Consider the following 18,413-nt stretch of genomic DNA (forward strand, 5'->3'; position numbering starts at 1 on the left):
TTTCAAAGGGGCCAAAGTCAAAATCTACATCACACAGGATGCTAGACCGGTCCATCACAAGGCCAGAGCTGTACCCTATGTGATGAGGGAAAAGATTGAACATGAACTCGACATGCTTTTGCGGGAAGACATTATATCACCTGTGGAATTTAGTGACTGGGTAAGTCCCATCGTCCCAGTCATGAAGCCTGATGGATCCGTACAAATCTGTGGGGACTATAAATCTACTATAAACAGAGTCTCCCTACAGGACCAGTACCCGCTGCCCAGAGCGGAGGACTTATTTGCCACATTGGCTGGAGGTAAACTTTTCTCAAAATTAGACCTCACATCTGCGTATATGATGCAAGAATTGACCGAGGAATCCAAGCTACTCACCACCATCAACACACATCGAGGACTTTTCATGTACAATCGATGCCCATTCGGCATCAGGTCGGCAGCTGCCATATTCCAGCGCAGCATGGAGAGTCTGCTCAAGTCCATCCCGGGGACGGTTGTATTTCAAGACGACATACTTATCACGGGCAGGGACACCGACTCCCATCTCCGTAATTTGGAGGAAGTACTAAAGCGGTTGGATCGGGTAGGCCGACGAGTCAAGAAATCCAAGTGCCTGTTTCTCGCACCCGAGGTTGAATTTTTGGGCAGAAGGATTGCCGCTGATGGAATCCGCCCAACAGGGTCCAAAACAGAAGCAATTCGCCTGGCACCCAGGCCCCGGAACTGCGTGCCTTTCTCGGGCTACTCAATTACTTTGGGAACTTTATGCAGAACTTAAGCACATTGCTGGAGCCTCTCCACGTGCTACTCAGGAAGGGGTGCGATTGGTTTTGGGGGGACGCCCAGGAACGCGCCTTCAATAAGGCACACAACCTTCTGTGTTCCAACAGTGTTTTGACTTTCTTTGACCCAGGTATAAAGCTAGTTCTCACATGCGATGCGTCAGCATATGGGGTCGGGTGCGTTTTGCAACATGTCAATAGTGCGGGCAAATTACAATCCATAGCTTATGCCTCCAGGTCACTTTCGCGGGCGGAGCGCGGGTACGGAATGGTAGAGAAGGAGGCGCTCACGTGCGTGTACGGTGTCTAAAAGATGCACCAATACCTTTTCGGGGCCAAGTTCGAGTTAGAAACCGACCATAAGCCCCTCACGTCCCTCCTATCTGAGAGCAAGGCAATAAAAGGCAACGCCTCGGCGCGAATTCAACGGTGGGCACTCATGCTGACGTCCTACGACTATACCATAAGGCACAGACCAGGCACAGACAACTGTGCCGACGCGCTCAGCAGGCTACTCCTGGCGACCACGGAAGGGTCTGACGAACAGGACTGTGAGATAGTCATGGCAATCAATGCCTTTGAGACCACAGATTCGCCCATGACGGCTTGCCATATCAGAGCCTGGACGGCCAGCGACCCCATGTTATCCTTAGTAAAAAGATGTGTCCTAACCGGTGACTGGGCAGAGGCTCGCGATGCCTGCCCCGAGGAATTAAAACCCTTTCACAGGTGCATGCATGAGCTATCTCTACAAGCAGACTGCCTGATGTGGGGCAGCCGAGTAGTCATGCCTCTGCGAGGCAGAGAGGCATTTGTCCGGGAGCTCCAATGCGAGCACCCGGGGATCGTTCTCATGAAGGCCATAGCCAGATCCCACGTCTGGTGGCCTGGTATTGATGCGGACTTGGAGCTCTGCATCCGAAGGTGCACCGTTTGTGCCCAACTCAGCAATGCCCCCAGGGAGGCTCCACTGAGCCCCTGGCCCTGGCTTACCAAACCGTGGTCGCGGGTGCACGTAGACTATGCGGGCCCATTCATGGGCAAAATGTTCCTCGTAGTTGTAGATACATTTTCAAAGTGGATCAAATGCACCATTTTAAACTCGAGCACAACCTCCACCACTGTGGAGAGCCTCGCAACCATGTTTGCAACGCACGGAATCCCTGACATATTGGTCAGTGACAATGATCCGTGCTTCACCAGCGCATAATTCCAAGACTTTATAATTGACCACGGCATAAATCACGTCAAGACGGCACCATTCAAGCCGGCCTCCAATGGCCAGGCGGAGAGAGCAGTGCAAATCATTAAACAAGGCATGCTTAAAATCCAAAGTCCCACGCTGTAGGGTCGCCTGTCGTGACTGCTGCTGGCATACAGATCTCGTCCGTACTCACTGAACGGGATCCCCCCACGCAACTGTTGATGAAAAGAACTTAAAAACAATGCTCTCATTAATCCTCCCAGACATGCACGAAATTGTTGAGGCAAAGCGCCATAAGCTGACTGTGTACCATGACAGAAGTTTGAGGGGGAGATGGAATGAGATAGGGGACAAAGTGTTTGTACTAAACTATGGCTGGGGTCCCAAATGGCTTGCAGGGACAGTAACGGGCAAGGAAGGAAACAGGCTACTGGTAATACAAATGGATAATGGCAAAACCTGCCGGAGGCATGTAGACCAATTCAAAAGCAGATTTACCAGCAACACTGCGGAACCAGAGGCAGACTACAATGTGGAACTCGCACCACAGCTGGTGGACAGACAGAGGGAACAACCTGAGGAAAGGACAATCCCAACAGACAGCCCAGGCGAGTCAACAACAATCACACCAATCGAAACAGACAGCCTAGGCGAGATACCAGCAACCACACCCAAAGAAAAACAGACACCAAGGCAAATAACTGAACCACAACTCAGACGCTCCACGCGAGAGTGTAGACCACCTGAGAGACTGAACCTATAAAGACAATAAGACCTTGGGGGAGGGTGATGTCATGTATCTTACATTATTATATATAACTGTATCCTAACATGCTCTACATGACTGTAATAAGATATGACCTGTAACCACCAGCATACCTTACCACCAGGGGAGTACTTGCAAGAGACAGGTATATAAGGACAGGTCTCAGGCAAGTGCAGCATTCCAGGGCTGTGAAATAAAGGTGCAGGTCCAGAGTGACCTTGACTTCACTACATGCCTCGTGTGAATCTGTACTGAGGGGACAGGACTTTACATCGGGGATACTGGGACACAATTTATGACTGTAGAGTTCCAGATATTCAGAGCACGGTATGACTTTATGCACACCACTGGAAGTCCTAAGTATTTGCAAACTGCTTGAAAGGCTGGGAGGGCAGTACAAACTGCAAAAAGAATTCTGAAAGAAGCGGTACCTTTCCTAGCGTTATTGAGTTACAGAGCAACTTGAATTGTGGCGACAGACTGGCATGGCTCATAATAGAATGACAGGTTGTGGCACCTATACTGAGCAAAGATTTGCGGCATATTTTCTGACTGAGATCGATGATGTCAACACAAAATGTGTGTGCTAGGGTTCGGATATTGGGCGTTGAATGCTTTCCGCTGATTTCTGCCTGATTAGTGCAGTATACGATATTCCAGGTGATCTCCTTAAGCTAACCAAAAGTCCAAGGAAGTGGAACTAAGGGGAGAATATCAATTAGCTCAGCATTCTACCCCTCAATGCTGCCCCAGGATTCTTCGGCATCCCACAACAGTATAACAGAGTGAGTGCACCAGCCCAATGTAAAGATGTTTCCAGCCCTCCTGCTTCACTTTCCTCTGTGTTCACGCATGATGCACTCAAACAGAGAACTGGCAGTGGGTTTTGCACCATCCCTCCTGAAAAGTGTAGTCAGTGAAGACGATTCTCTTCTGACATACCCAAGTAGTTGAGGCTGGATCGTATAATGTTATTCCTGGGCTGCCTGTGAGTGCATTCAGGCTTGGGCAGATAAGTGGCACCCTCCTGGGCCCTAACCTTTGACTCCTCCTGGGCCACGATCTCCGACTCCTCCTGGGCCTCGACTCTCCGACTCCTCCTGGGCCCCGACACTCCGACTCCTCCTGGGCTCCCACCCCTCCGCTGGACTTGGCCTCGCTCCATGACATCCCACCAATCCATTCCCTGGGCTCTGGTGACGTCGATGTAGTCACCCTCTTCACTTTTGTCGCCATCTCGGGATGGCTCGCACTGCTCCCCGTGGTGGCTGGCTCCTCTTCTTATCCCCGCAGCCGGTGCTAGTGTTCCCTCCCAAGTTCGGTTCAGTTGGCTGTGAGAGTCGGTCGGAGAGTCAGTACCCAGGAGGAGTCGGAGGTCGGGGCCTAGGAGGAGTTGGAGAGTCGGAGGTCGTGTCCCATAGCGGGAGGAGCGGTGGTCGGGACCCAGTGTGGAGGTCGGAAGCCCAGGAGCGGCGAGGTCAAGGCCAAGGAATGGCCCAGGGAAGGAGCAGCATGGGCCAACAGCGAGATGTCGTGAGGACTACATTGCATCCTATGAAACCCAAGGAGAGAGGACCTGTGGGAAGGAGGGAGGAGGGCAGTAGGAATATATGTGTGTGAATGAACTAGGCCCATGCAGCAGAGCCTGGTCTCCAGTCGTCTTGGATCCCCTTGCCACTGGACCAAGAACTTGCTCTGTGAAGTCCATGTGGTAGCTGCTGTGCAATGGCCACTCCAGGTTAAAGAATTCATGCACAGACATCTTATACACTTTAAGGTGAAGTTCGAGACCTGGAACGCCAGGACCCTCATGGACAACCCCAACAGCAGCAGACCAGAACATCGCACCGCTAACATTGCCTGGGAATTCAGGCACTTCGGCGTGGACATCGCTGCCCTAAGCAAGACTCAGTGGGCAGGGGAAGGCCAGCTCAAAGAATAAGATAGTGGTTACACTTTCTTCTGGAAAGGTAAACCAGAAGAAGAATGCCGCTTCCCTGGGGTAGGCTTCGCCGTAAATAATGAGCTAGTGGGCCAACTCAGAGGATCCCCTTGCAAGATAAATGAATGACTCATGACGCTTTGGCTTATCCTAGCCCAGAATCAGTGCACTACAGTCTTCAGCACAAACACCCCAACACTGGAAGCAACAGATGAGACCAAAGAGGAATTCTACTCCAGCCTTGAACAATGCCTGTCCAGAGTCCCAACGGGCAATAAGCTGATCCTCCTTGGCGAATTTAATGGCAGAGTTGGAAAGGACACAGACCTCTGGGGAGGAGTGATCGGCAGAGAGGGGGTAGGGAAAACCAACTCCAACTGTAGCCTCCTCCTAACAAAATGCTTAGAACATGGCCTTGTCATAACCAACACCCTGTTCTGTCATAAAGACAAATAAAAGGCTTCATAGCAACACACTCGCTCCAAGCACTGGCATCTGCTAGACTACATCATCGTCCGAGCGAGGAACCGCAAGGAAGTACGCATCACCCACGCCATGACAGGGGCGAATGACTGCTGGACGGAGCTAAATTACAGGACAACAGGGAATCTGTTCAACCTCCACCGCCTCCAGGCCTGATCCAAGGTCGTCTCTGTAAAGTCCTTCCTCTATGGCCTGAAACCACACGAGGCACATTCTGGGGACAAGGTCACTCTGTGACCTGAACTCTTTATTCAGAGGACTCCAAAGACAGTAACCCTGCGTGGGACCTCCCTTTTTATACCTGAGTGATCAGGTAAGGAGTGTCTCCCACAAGTTCACCCCTTGTGGTCAAGGTGTGCATCTAGGTTGAGTGTATACAGTAATACAGTGGTGTTACATTGTGGTTACATACATGACATCACCTCCCCACAAAGTCTTATTGGAATCATAGGTTTAGTCTTTCAGGTGGTTTACACTCCCTCGTGGAGCGCCGCAGTTGGGGCTCTGGTTGTTGGACACTGACGTGAGTGTCTGTCACCTGTGGTGATTCCGGCCTGTCCAGGCTGACCGCAGGGACTTTTGATTGCTCTTGTTGCTAGTTCACTGATGGTGTGGTGAGCTCCATCTCATGGACATCTTCAGGTACCTCCGTATCGATGCTGAACCTTTTTTTTACTTGGTCCAGATATTTACGGCATATCTGGCCATTGTTGAGTTTTACCACGATGACCCTATTCCCCGCTTTGTCAATTGCAGTTCCCTCAAGTCATTTGGGCCCCATGGCAAAATTAAGGACGAATACAGGATCATTTACTTCTATACATCTCCCCCTCGCACTATGGTCATGGTACTCGTTTAGTGACTTGCGCTGGCCCTCAACTATGTCGGTCAGGACTGGGTGAATGAGTGACTACCGAGTTTTGAGTGTCTGTTTCATGAATAGCTCTGCGGGCGGGACCCCTGTGAGCGAGTGTGGTTGGGATCTATAGGCCAGCAGGAGGCACGAACGGCATCGTCGTAGGGAGGGTCCTTGAATCCTGAGCATACCTTGCTTGATGATTTGGACCGCACATTCTGTCTGGCCATTGAAGGCTGGCTTGAACGGCACAGTCCTGACGTGGTTGATGCCATTGCCCGACACAAACTCTTGGAATTCGTAGCTTGTGAAACATGGGCCATTATCACTAAGCAGGATGTCCGGCAAGCCATGGGTTGCAAAGATCGCAAGTAGGCTTTCCATGGTGGTGGCTGACGTGCATGAATTCAGAATGATGCACTCGATCCATTTCGAGTACGCATCTACCACAATAAGGAACATCTTACCCATGAATGGGCCTGCGTAGTCAACATGAATGCGTGACCATGGCCTGGTGGGCCAGGGCCACAGGCTGAGCGGAGCCTCCCTGGGGGCATTACCCAGCTGGGCACACGTCGTGCACCTGCGAACACAGTGTGACCGGCAATGGCCTTCATCAGCACAATGCCTGGGTGCTCGCTGTGGAGTTTCCTGATGAATGCCTCCCTGCCCTTCTGGGGCATAACTACCCGGCTGCCCCATAGTAGGCAGTCGGCTTGGATGGAGAGCTCATCCATCCGTCTGTGGAACGGTCTGACCTCCTCAGGGCATGCTCCGTGTGCGGGCGCCCAATCCCCAGTCAGGACACATTTCTTAATCAAGGATAGGAGGGGATCTCTGTTTGTCCAGATTTTGATCTGGCGGGCTGTGATGGGGGAGCCTGCGTTGTCAAAGGCATCGACAGCCATGACCATCTCGGCGCTTTGCTCCGCTGGCCCCTCAGTGGTGGCCAGTGGAAGCCTGCTGAGCGCAATTTTCAGTGCCAGGCCGGTGCTGGATGGTAAAATCATAAGCAGCCAGCGTAAGAGCCCATCGCTGTATGTGAGCTGATGGGTTGGCATTGACAGCCTTGCTGTCTGCCAACAGGGATGTTAATGGCTTGTGGTCCATCTGTAATTCAAACTTCCTACCAAATAGGTACTGATGCAATTTTTTTACACCATAGACACATGCAAGCGCTTCCTTCTCGACCATCCCATATCCCCGTTCTGCTTGAGAGAGCGATCTGGAGGCATAAGCCACAGGTTGTAGTTGACCCTTAGCATTGCCCTGCTGCAACACGCACCCAACCCCATAGGTCGATACATCACATGTCAGAACCAAGTTTATACAGGGGTCGTACAGGGTCAACAACTTGTTTGAACAAAGTAGGTTTCGCGCCCAATCAAAAGCCCTTTCCTGACAATCTCCCCAAAACCAACGCAACCCTTACGCAGGAGCACGTGTAGCAGCTCCAACAATGTGCTCAAGTTCGGCAGAAAGTTCCCGAAATAGTTCAACAGTCTCAGGAATGAACGTAACTCCGATGTGTTGCAGGGTCTGGGTGCTTGTCGAATTGCCTCTGTTTCGGATTCAGTGGGCCGAATCCCATCTGCAGCAACCCTCCAGCCCAGAAACTCAACTTCAGGAGCTAAGAACAAACATTTAGACTTTTTGAGTCGCAGGCCTACCAGGTCCAGTCGGCGTAGCACCTCCTCCAGGTTGTGGAGGTGTTCCTCAGTGTCTCGACCTGTGATGGGGATGTCTTCCTGGAATACGATCATTCCAGGAATGGATTTAAGCAGGCTTTCCATGTTCCATTGAAAAATCGTGGCCGCTGATTGAATGCCAAACGGGCACCTGTTATAAACAAACAGTTCCTTGTGCGTGGTGATGGTGGTCAGTAGTTTGGATTCGTCGGAAAGTTCCTGGGTCATATAGGCTGAAGTGAGGTCCAACTTGGTGAACAGCTTGCCGCCTGTCAAAGTGGCGAAAAGGTCCTCCGCAGTCGGGAGCGGGTATTGATCTTGTCGGGACACCCGATTGATGGTGGCCTTGTAGTCGCCACAAATTCTGACAGAACCATCCGCTTTTGGTACGGGAACGATGGGGCTCGCCCAGTCACTGAATTCGACAGGCGAGATGAAGCCCTCTCTCAACAGCCGGTCTAATTCACTCTAGATCGTTTCCGCATCACATACGGCACAGCTCTGGCTTTGTGGTGCACTGGCCTGGCGTCCGGGGTGATGTGTATCATCACTTTAGTGCCTTTGAAAGTCCCAACGCCAGGTTGGAATAATGAATCGAATTGTTGTAGGACTTGTGAGCACGAACTTCGCTCCACAGATGACATTGCGTGAACATTCCCCCCATTTCCAGTTCATCTCGGCAAACCAACTCCTCCCCAACAGTGTGGGACCATTGCCCGGGACAATCCAAAGCAGTAGCCGATTCACTAACCCATTGTGTGTGACAGCGAACATTGCACTGCCTAGCACTGGAATGATTTATTTCGTGTAAGTCCGTAATTGTGTGTCAACACATGCTAATTTGGGTCTACTGGTTTTAAGTGGCCATAGCTTCTCGAATTGCTGAACGCCCATGAGTGACTGGCTGGCCCCAGTGTCCAGCTCCATGCGTACAGGGATACCGTTTAATAAAAGCCTCATCATCATTGGTGGCGTTTTGGTGTATGAACTGTGAATATTCGCTACATAGACCCGCTGCACCTCGACATCCATCGATTTGCCCCAGAGGTCATCCTGCCTCAAAGAACCCTCTTCTGGTCCATCCGCCTCATATATTAGTCTGGTTGCAGGCTTCCTGCACATTTGAGCTAAATGGCCACTGAGATTGCAGTTCCTGCAGACAAACTGTTGAAATCTGCAAGATCTAGCTGAGTGTTTTCCCCCACACCTCCAGCATGAGTTGAAGTTTCCATTGTTTGGAACAACAGGGCTGTGGCCAGGCATTCCGCGCTGACTGTCCCTTTGACTGCTCTTAAGTACTCTACTAATGGGTGTCAATGGCCCCATCCCGGGCCGCATTGTCCATTGTGATGGCGTGAATGTCCGTTCAGCCTGCCATTGTCTCTGTTGAAGTCCTGCTCTGGGATCTTTTGCTTCGGACTGCCCCTGCCTGCCTGCGGAGCTCTGAGTCGCATTAATGATGTTGACTCCCTGATCCATCGCCACGTTAGAGGCAGAATTGCGCGCGTATATTATTTTCGTCTCTTCCTCCTCCGCCATGAAAGTTTGAGCCATCAACGCCGCCACTTCCAAGATCAAATCCTTGGTCTCAATTAATTTGCGGAAAATTCCCGCATGACCGATGCCCTCGATAAAGAAGTCCCTTAGCATCTCCCCCTTGCAGGCGTCTGTGAACTTACAGAGGCTGGCCAAACGCCGGAGGTCTGCTACGAAGTCCGGTATGCTCTCTCGTTCATGACGTCGGTGGGTGTAGAATCTGTGTTGGCCCATATGTTTGCTTCTTGCCAGTTTAAGGTGCTCCCTGATCAATTTGCTAAGTTCTTCAAAGGTTTTGTCCACCGGCTTTTCAGGTGCTAGTAAGTCCTTCATGAGCGCGTAAGTCTTTGGTCCACAGCTGGTCAAGAGATGAGCCCTTCGCTTGTCGACCGCTGCATCCCTCAGCCAATCTTTCGTAACGAAGCTTTGCGGAAGCCTCTCGACAAAATCATCCCAGTCTTCCCCAACACAATACCGTTCCTCTGTGCTACCGGTGGTCATTCTCGTGGGTCGTGAATTCCCATTTCTCGTTGCCAATGTAAAGTACTTACTCTACAGCATGAAACCACATGAGGCACCTTGTGGGGACAAGGTCACTCTGTGACCTGAACTCTATTCACAGGACTCCAAAGACAGTGACCCTGCGTGGGACCATTTTATACCTGAGTGATCAGGTAAGGAGTGTCTCCCACAAGTTCACCCCTTGTGGTCAAGGTGTGCATCTAGGTTGAGTGTATACAGTAATACAGTGGTGTTACATTGTGGTTACATACATGACAGTCTCATCCTCCATCATTAAGTTACAGTATACAGACGACCCTTGCGTCAGCGCACAATCAGAGGCCGAACTCCAAGCCTTCGTCAACACCTTCACCGAGGCATACAAGAGTATGGGCCTTACACTAACCATCCGTAAGACAAAGGTCCTCTGCCAACCTGACCCCGGCACACAGCACTGCCCTCCGGTTAGCAAAATCCACGACGAGGCATAGGATAACGTGGACCAGTTTCCATACCTTGGGAATCTACTGTTAACAAAGGCAGACATCGACGACGAGGTCCAACACCACCTTCAGTATACCAGTGCAGCCTTCAGTCACCTGAGGAAGAGAATGTTTGAAGACCAGGACCTCACACCCGGCAGCAAGCTCATGGTCTACAGAGCAGTAGTAATACCCACCCTCCTATATGGCTCAGAGATATGGACTATGTACAGCAGGCACCTCAAAATACTGGAGAAGTACCACCAATGCTGCCTCTGCAAGATCCTGCAAATCCATTGGCAGGATAGGCGCACCAAGTTCAGTGTTCTTGCTCAGGCCAACATCCCCAGCATCGAAGCAATGACCATGCTCGACCAGTTCCGTTGGATGGGACACGAGACTCCCAAAACCAGCGCTCTGCTCGGAGCTTAAACACGGAAAGCGAACCCCTGGTGAGCAGAGGAAACACTTCAAGGACACCCTCAAGGCTGGGTATTCTGTGGCGAGTGTCTCACCTCCTGACTCTCCAAAGCCTTTCCACCATCTATAAAGCACAAGTCAGGAGTGTGATGGAATACTTTCCACTTGCCTGGAGGACTGCAGCTCCAACAACACTCAAGAAGCTCGACACCATCCAGGACAAATCCGCCCACTTGATTGGCAGCCCATCTACCACCTTAAACATTCATCCCTCCACCATCTGCGCACCATGGCTGCAGTGTGTACCGTCTATAAAATGCACTGCAGCAACTCACCACAGCTTCTTCGGCAGCACCTCCCAAACCCACGACCCCTACACCGAGAGGGACAAGGGCAGCAGGCGCATGAGAAAGACATCACCTGAAAGTTCCCCTCCATGTTACACACCACCCTGACTTGGAAATATATCGCTGTTCCTTCATTGTCGCTGGGTCATATTGTGGAACTCCCTCCCTAACAATACCTTCACCACAAGGACTGCAGTGGTTCAAGAAGGCGGCTCACCACCAGCTTTTTCAAGGGCAATTAGGAAAGGGCAATAAATGCTGGCCTTCCCAGCAACGCCCATGTCCCAGAATGAATTTTTTTTTTAAATGACGCACCTGTCATGCCAGGACACCTGCCTCTTTTCCCTCTGCAGGTTTGCATCTTCCTCCTCCATATTCAACAAAGCCATTGGTAGACTCATGCAAAGGCCAGGACAAACTGCTGATGTGGGAGGTTGCACCAAAGGAATTGAATTGAAAGAAAACAGCAGCAAGCAGCCAGCAAAAAAAAAATTCACTCTCTCGAATGCTCAAATTTCAGTTACTCAAATCAAAAACAGCAGTCAGGGGGCAAGTTGCAATTACATGGCAATCCAACTTAAAGTAAAACCGTTCTTTCATAAGCAACTTGAAGGCCCATCAACACGATATTATTCAGGCACTCAGCAGTTCAAGAGCTGCACTGCAAAAATGCAGATGGAATTGTAAGTGTGTATTTTAAACATCGGGTAAAAGCGAGGGTGTGATTTGTTTCGCACTGTGTTATAAGACATGGCAAATGTATAATTTGGATCAGTATCAGAAACTGGTGTGTGTAGGGAGCAATTGTGAAATACCATTAAATAATAAATTTGTGTGGGATAAAACCTGTGACAATATACATTCCTGCTCATAATTGTTTTATTGCAATGCTGTGAAAATAGATCTTGCTTGTGAAAATGTATTCTATTCAGTTGTGTTTAACTGCAAACTTTTGGTCAACACTAAACTGTTTAGCATGTTAGATTTTGGAAAAGATTGTATTATTAATTACATAATGTTGTGACGCAGAGAATTTATTGTACTACTTTGGCAAACATTTTAGTCATAGTCAATGTTGCTCTGAGCTCAGAATATAGATAATTTTATTTATTGCAGGCATTTCTGATTTGCTTTTTGCCTGTTTCTTTCAATATCTCCTTTGGCGATGGAGCAACCCAAATCATTTCACTGTCTAAGACTATCAGCATAATTGTCCTGTAACTGGCCGTCTGGATAAGATCATTGTAAAACAATGAAGGGAACATTAGAATTTCCCGTTCCCATCCCTCAAGACTTTTCTATCAAGAGGTATTCCATTTGGTTAGCTGAGTTAACCTAAACAAACTTGTTTTGACTATTGCTGTTAATTTGAGAATTAGACCTGTGAACTAATCGATGACTTTTGAGTATGAAGTGAGCATTTGTATCAGTCCACGGTTTGGGTATTTACCAAATGTATGTTTTCTTTTTGGATTTCTTTACAAGTTCCAATAATGTAAATATTTCAGACGATGCTTGAGGGAATGTGGGGATTATGGCCAACTCGAAGCTTCTTGGGTTTTGACAAGGTTGAATAATTTAGTGACAGTGCACTCCTTGAATCTTTGATCAGATCAGCAAGCTGCTAGTTACTGAAGCCTGACAAATTACATTGATGCTTTGTTATTTTGCTTTTAATTGTAGCCTCAATAGCATAGGGGGAAAAAAAATCCCGGATTTAGTTGTGAATGAAATTTGTTTTCTGTTTCCTGTGGGAGAAACAGAACTGTGTAAGTAATAAAATAAACCTGGCATGTCTTATTGTAAATCCCTTTGTTGTTTGAGAGCCTGTGGAATTGTTCCAATAGATAGGTAATTGTGTCATCTGTATTTTGCCAGAATAACAGTTAATATATTTTTATAGAGTTTAATTGTAATTCGGCATCTCCTATTAAGTTTATTACTAAACATGGAATAAAAAATGAGTGGATGGGTGTTTCTAAGCTGTAACATATTCAAAGTGTTCTGATTTTGTCACAATTATTAACGGGTGATGCTTAGTAATTCATTAGCACCCAATATGTGGCAACTGGTAACACTGCATCCAGTATTATGGTTTTTCATACTATTCTACATTATGTACTCCACAGGACCGATCTGATGAAATTATGCTCCTGCCGGGAGCACATATTGGGAAATAATCAGTGTGCTCCCAACAACTTTCTAGAAGGAAAATTGTGAGGAGTGCACTCGTGATTTCCTGATGTGCATGCTTTCCACCAAGAGCGTAATTCCATAAAATCAGCCCTTATATGTCTTAGTTTATATACTATACCATGCACTTTGGCAGAAAAAAAATCGAAGAGCAAGTTATTACTTAAATGGAGAAAAATTGCAAAATGCTGCAGTACAGCAGGACCTGGAGGTACTTATGCATGAAACACAAAAGATTAGTAAGCAGGTACAGCAAGTGATCAGGAAAGCCAATGGAATCTTGGCCTTTATTGCAAAGGGGATGGAGTATAAAAACAGGGAAGTCTTGCTACAATTATACAGATTATTGGTGAGGCCACACCTGGAATACTGCGTACAGTTTTGGTTTCCATATTTAAGAAAGGATATACTTGCTTCACCAGGTTGATTCCGGAGATGAGAGGCTTGACTTATGAGGAAAGGTTGAGAAGGTTGGGCCTCTACTCATTGGAATTCAGAAGAATGAGAGGTGTTCTTATCGAAACGTATAAGATTATGAGGGGGCTTGACAAGGTGGATGCAGAGAGAATGTTTCCACTGAATGGGGAGACTAGAGCTAGGGGGCATAATCTTAGAATAAGGGGCCGCCCATTTAAAACTGAGATAAGGAGGAATTTCTTCTTTCAGAGGGTTGTGGATCTGTGAAATTCGCTGCCTCAGGGAACTGTGGAAGCTGGGTCATTGAATAAATTTAGGACAGAGATAGACAGTTTCTTAACCAATAAGGGAATAAGGAGTTATGGGGAGCAGGCAGGAAAGTGGACCTGAGTCCATGATCGGATGCATAGGGGGCAACGTTGAAGCTGAATTGAAGGCATGAGAATCCTTACACTATGCAGCAAGCAGCATCAAATGAAACCTGGTGGGGTGGGGGTGGGGTGCGGTGGGCAGGGGGAAGGGGGTGGGGGGAGTGGGGGAGTCACGATCTAAGCCAGCCTATTACACAAGCTCACCTGGCTGTGGTCCATATGAGGGCGTGGACCTTGGGGAGAGAGAGAACAAAGAAGCATGTCCTGTCTGCTGCTTTGAGCTTCTTGCAAAGGTACAATTTAATCATGGGAGCATTACTGACAATGCCATACCTCGTGTGAGCCTTCTGCATGATGGTGCTGCGGAGGAGACAATTGATTCAACATCATCGCATGAGTAACCTCAGAGCACGAAGGATGATCGGCAGGAGGCCTTACCAATGTCGGGTACATCGAGACAGGCGTTCATGCCTGCACCTGAGTGATGCAGGCTGTATGAGAAGACTGCGTTTCCGCAAAGAAGTTGTAATCGAGATCTGTGAGTTCGTAAAAGCAGACCTGCAACCTCGAAGTGTCAGGAGGACTGCTTTGTCAGTTAAGTCAAGGTTACAGCTGCACTTTCATTCTATGAATTTGTATCATTCAAGCCACAACTGCCGATGAGTGCATCATTTCTCAATATGCAACACATATCTGAATTCAGCAGGTGACTGCTGCACTATATGCCCAGAGAAATGACTACATAAATTTCCCCATGACCGTGCAGGCAATGCGCAAAAGGGCTGTGGGCTTCTCAAAGATTGTTGGCTTCCCAAAGGTTCAGCGCTAGATTGATTGTACCCACATTGCCTTGCAAGCACTTTTGGAGGATTCCGAGATGTACAGGAACAGAAAAGGCTTTCACTCAGTTAATGTGCAACTCGTGTGTGATGACATGCATCATGTCAGTCGAAGCAAGATACCCTGGGAGCACCCATGATGCGTTCATGCTTCGCGAGAGCGCTATATCTGCCATGTTTCAGCAGCAGCCAGAAGGGCAGAGCTGGCTACTGGGAGACAAAGGGTATGGCTTCGCCACCTGGGTCATGATGCCCCTACGCGTAACCCGGATGGAAGCTGACTGGGAATACAAAATGTCACACATTGCGATGCGCAGCATAATGGAGAGGACTATTGGCATCTTGAAATAGTGTTTCCGGTGCCAGGACCATTCTGGAGACTACTTGCAATATTCCCCTGAGATTGCTGGTCAGTTCACTGTGTGTGCTGCATGCTGCATAACTTAGCCATCATGAAGCAGCAGCAGCAGGTAGTAGAAGACCCACTTGAGGTGAGAGTGGCTGATGATGAGGAGGAAGATGCAGATGATAATGAGGAGGAGGAGGAGGAGGAAGCCATGCAACTACCTGAACCCTGAGCGCAACGGCGGAGGAGAGCGGGCCATCGTGCCTCTTTATAGATTGCTCGAGCCTTGCACCAGTTGCTCATCCGTGAATGCTTTGCTGCCTGAAGGCTCAGCGGCAACTATTCAAAATGGACCATTTACTATTTGGACCTGTTCCATAATGTTGCGTTGTGTTAATGGAACAAATAATGGAATTGATTCTTCTTCACTTAAAAAAGTTGTGTTAATAATGGAACAAACAATGGAAATGATCCAGTTATAATTTATAATATATTTTATTCAAAAGTTTTACAAACATTTGTTTGTACTTAACTTAACTTTAATAAAAATATTCTTGTATCAAACTTTAAAGTTTTCAGTTAAGATCACTTCCAAACTCTAAGATCAGTTACAAACTTTTAAACGTGTAAAATTACATAACTCACATAAAACTTTTAATTTGAGAACAGTTATGACAGTAAAAACAACAACAGCAGCAGCAAAGAAAGGCTGCACCCATCTCTCCTCCACCTTATTCTAAGACCGCCCATTACACTTGGTCTTGTTGACTCCACCCCTGCCCGCAGACGGTGGCACAGCGTTTCTCGTGTTGGTGCCCAAGCTTATTCTTTCAAGCATCTCAGGCAATGCATACTTCTTGATCGCGGGGAGGGGATGGTGGGGTGGGGGTGGGGGCTGGCGGTAATGTGGAAAGGTCTGGGGATTGGAGTGGGAGTGGCAGCTGATTCTGTCGATGTGCGCGGCTTCTGGGCATGCTCCCTTATTGCAGCAGCTAACTCCGACATTCCCTCTCTCATTTGCTCTGACAGTGTCTCAACTATGTCCAACATTCTCTCCCTCATGTTCACTGACAGCGCATCAGTACCTTCGACATTCCCTCCCTCATGTGCACCAACATTGTATCAGCTGCCTGAGACATTCCCTCCCTCATGTTCCCGGACAGTGTTTCCATTTCTCTCGAGAGTGTTGTTACTGCTCCCGACAGTCCCGATACCTCATCATCCACCTCACTGATGGTGTCCAGGAGTGATCGTGTAAGGTCAATGCTTTCTGCACTCATTGCCATCATCTGAACCACATCTGTTGGATCCTGCACCTCAGGAGTGCGCTGTCAAGCTCTCCTTCCCCTCCTCACCCTGGATGCGGCTTGCTGCACCCCACTGGGACCTGCAGCCTCAGACAGTAGGGCCCTGGGTGTGCCTTGCTGCATCCCACTTGGACCCACAGCCTCGGACGGTGAGGCCCTGGGTGTGCCTCGTTGCATCCCTCTGGGACCCACAGCCTCGGACGGTGGGGCCCTGGGTTTGCTTCGCTGCATCCCACTGGAATCCCCAGCCTCAGACTCTGGGAAACCATAGAACATCCCAACAACACTCGTACCACACAGTAACGGGGTTGACACCTCAATGAGCGGCACCTGCACCTCCGCCAGAGTGCGTACTGTAAGATTTTGAAATCTCTGGCATTAAATTGACAGCAAGACTGATTCTTTTAAAACAATGTGGAATAGTTTATTAAACAGACACACATGCACATCAATCAACAGTCATCAGCTATCCTTAGTTACAACAGATACAATGATGTTACAATAAAAACGGTATACTTTAATTCCCTCTGGCAAAGCACACGGCCTACTTCTTTGTCTGTAGAGGGAGGTCCTGCTTTTGCCTTGTGCTAAGGAGAAGAAAAGAAAGAGCAATCTGTGCTTGGGTTTTTATATCCCTTAAGTCCATTGTTCCTCAGAATGCCCCAGGATTGGGTCTTGGTTCCAGGGCCGTTCTTGATTGGCTTCTCCTCATACATGTGTTTGTCTGGAGGGCTGGTGCCATTCCTTGATTAGGTTAATGGCTTTCCAATTAACATCTTTTCTAGTTTGGTGAGTTTCAAAGCCATGGAGACATGAACTTGGAGAAGGTATCCATTTTGTCTCTTCAAACTGCAGCCTTTCCATATAATCTACATTTTCAACATTTATACATACACAGAATCAATGTTGTCATTACTAAACACTTTTACTCTTACAAACTCGCCACCTTGAGGGGAAATATCCTTATTGACTTCTCATATGGGTTATCGCCTCAGAGTTCACATATCATAAACATTGAGGAAGTTTTGATAGCTCTGCTGTTTATGCTTCTGTGAGGTGGATGACCGCTGTATAATGAGTTTTAAACTTAGAGAGAGAGAAAAGTGGATGGCCTGTCTCGGTCCCCACCTCGTAAGATATATGCCACACGTAGGGGATTTACTATAATACAATAACATCTCCAGCGGAGACTCTCCCTTTCCCGTATCTTCAGTGTACCGTCGCTTCTCAAAGCACATTGATGATTGATGATGTCCGTGAGTCATGCTGCAGCTCCCACTTCTCTATCTTCCCTCGGCTTCGGTCATGACCAGTGTCGTCCTGACAATCGTGAGGATCCTTAACATGGTCTGTGGGAAACAAGATCAGTGCAGTATTTACTCTTTGGCAGTTTTTAACTGATTAATGTGAAAGCACTTCTTGTACTTAATGACCTTTTGCCCCGGTAACTGAATCAAATAGACCATGGGGTTCAATCGGTCTATAATTTTATGCAATCCCCACCACCTGGGCTCAAAGGCAGCTTCTTTTTCCCATAATTTGGAATCATTACTGAGTCTCCCACCTCGTATTCAAAGGGACGTACTTTCTTGTCAAAGTACCTTTTAATTTGTCTTTTTGACTGCTCCAATTTGGTGGCCACAAATCGATTCATCTGATCAGTGTGATCTATCATTTGTTCCAGCCACTTGGGACTACATGATTTCATTGTCAGGGGATTCATCCTTGTTAGTGTTAGCTGGCCTGGTGTTCTCATGAGCCTCCCCGTCATGGCCTGCTATGGGGAGACCCCTGTTGTTCTATGAGGTGTGGACCTCATTGCCATTAAGCACATTGGCAGCATGGTAGCCCATTGAGCACAATTATTTAACATTAACTTGAGGGTCTTGTTCCCCCTTTCGACCCCTCCGGACGACTGGGGGTGGTGAGC

This window comes from Pristiophorus japonicus, chromosome 7 (genome assembly GCF_044704955.1).
Source record: "Pristiophorus japonicus isolate sPriJap1 chromosome 7, sPriJap1.hap1, whole genome shotgun sequence".
NCBI classification, from domain to species: Eukaryota; Metazoa; Chordata; class Chondrichthyes; family Pristiophoridae; genus Pristiophorus; species Pristiophorus japonicus.